Below are 2441 nucleotides of genomic sequence, written 5' to 3' on the forward strand. Positions count from 1 at the left end.
TGCCCGGCGTGGGCGGCTACTGACACAGTCTACAGGAAGCTGTATGGCAATCACATGTAAACATCATCGAGAGCAAACACTAGGACAGAGCTACAAGGAGATGGTTGCCAATGGCAGCTGCTCCCTCTGGGCGACTCCTTAAGTTGGTGGGAAAGAGCCCGAGGTGGACTAGTTCTTCTGAAGAGACCTTGAGTCTCCTTGGTGATGCACAGCACCAAATGAGTCTTCTGGATACAGGAGGTCTGCAGGGCCCGTCAGCTTTAGAACCTGTGGCCTTTTATGGAGAGGACGGTGAGCAGAAACTGCTGGGTGTCCTTGGCAGGCTTCCTCTCCCATCAGCGGCCCCCAACTCTGACCTCAGGCACAGCGCGCCCCCCTGCCACGCTCAGATCTCTGCTCTGCTCAAGGGCCAAGTTTCAGTAACTTCAAGAGCCCCGTGTTCATCTGAAGTGAAAGGACAGCATCAGCTGGCCTGGCAGAGGGGAGAGGCTTGTCCTTCACTAAATCTGCATTTCTTTACCCTCAAGTACAACCTGCCCATGCTAGAACCTCTGGCCTAGTGCAATGGCGGAAGAAGCCCATCGGAAGGGCTCAGAGATGGCCTAGTCCTACTGGCTACCACAGGGTGAAATCTCAAGGCCCTCCTTGGTGCAAAAGAGGACTCGGGAGGCAGCAGACGGCTTTAAATTCCATTCCATAGCCATTTATTCTGTGCCTACTGTGTGCTAGGCAGTGAGTAGCTATAAAAGGAATTTAGGATGTTCAGGTCTGTGCTGCGGGAAGTCCCTTTATTTGGTCCATCCTCATAAGCCCTGCCTCCCCCAAACAGGTTCACACCTGCTTGTCCAGTCTCCACCCCCCACCCCCAAATTATGTGTCACAGTAATGTTGGGAGTCCTGTGCCAAGTAATGGCTTCAGGGAAATTTTCTCTCATAGGTCAGGACATGATTGACAGGAATGGGCCAGCATGAAACCCAGCCACCATAACCTTTAAGACGATTAGACCAAGATGTCAAATAGGTTAAATTCTGATCAATTAGTAATGTCTGCCCAGAGCTCTGTGATGAAGATTCTCATAGCACAATCAGGTTCAAAGAACTTCAGTGCTGTGGTCAATTAGTTATGTCTGCCACTGGCCAAGCATGTGGCTGTAGTGGCACACATCTTGAGCTAGACACTGCAGAAGCTAAGACTGTAGAGCTGGCAGGGACCTTGGAGATCACCTTGCCTAATTCCTCCCCAGTCTATTTCACAGAAAAGGAAATTGGGGCCCAGAGAGATCAAGTGACTCATCATGCAGGAGCTCAGATTCCCTCTTCCTTCTAAAGCCTGCCTCCTCCAGCCTTCTCTGTGGGCCTGGCGTATGCTCACCACCCAGGACAAGCTCATTGGCTCAGCTCACCTACTGAGGTATTTGAAAACCTTAAAAAAACAACAACCAACTATCAATTCTGAAAGGCCTGGCGTTAGCAATTGATTAACTTAGCTTGTTTAGTTTAATGAGTCAATTTCAAACTTTGTTAAAGCAGCAGGACCTGTTTTCTTTTTCAATGTAAAAATGTACCAAGGAACACTGGTGTCGGAAAGGGATCCAGTGGGAGCTGCTCTTTCTGAAGCAGAAGCCACGTGCTCACCCCCTGCCCGGCCATGCTCTCCCTCACGAACGGCCCCAAGGCACCTGCGGAACACCCCACCCGGAGGTGGCTCTGACATCACCCGAGAACACACAATTTAAAGTAAAGCCCAATTAGCATGTTTCCTAAGTGGAAAAGGGGCTGGGAGGTTGTTTTATCCGTCCCCAACCCTCTTCCTGCTTCCCTGTCCCATGCCACCCAAACAACTTCACAGCTGAGGAAAAGGAAAGGCCAGCTGGAGGGAGTAAGACGGGGCGGCGACTGGTCCAGAGAGGATGACTGCTCCCAGACCACCTGTCCTGGACGCTCCGGGCGCGTCACTGAAGCTCTGATGCATGTCCACGGGAGCAGGCAAACCGAGGGACCCCTGGATCAAAACGCACGCCACAGCTTGAACGCACGCACCCAATGCTGCCGAATCCGCTGTTGACATAACTCCCGTGATGAGCCTGTAGGTTTCTAGTTTGTTGCCCAATTTAGCTGACCTCACCTCTCGCAGCCCTGAAACTTTGCACCTTTACCACAGCTACGGTGGCAGCATGGGACCAGGAAGCAGGAGGTCTGGGCTGGGTCCCCGCTCTGCCCGTGGGGCCTCGGGCAGGTCGTTTCACCTCTTGGGGAGCTGCCTTCCTCCTGAGGATCTGAGGACTCATGGCCAGGCAGACACTCTGGGCGTGAGTTGGGCACCGGATGAGGGCTCTGATGGCCATCGGACCCAAACTCGCTCAACGAGAGACGGGCAGGGCTGGGCAGGCCCGGCCCAGAACCGCTCTTTGGGACCGCAGGCCGCACTTCCCCAGCCCCCG

Source organism: Myotis lucifugus, unplaced genomic scaffold, assembly GCF_000147115.1.
Source record: "Myotis lucifugus unplaced genomic scaffold, Myoluc2.0 scaffold_202, whole genome shotgun sequence".
Classification (NCBI taxonomy): Eukaryota; Metazoa; Chordata; class Mammalia; order Chiroptera; family Vespertilionidae; genus Myotis; species Myotis lucifugus.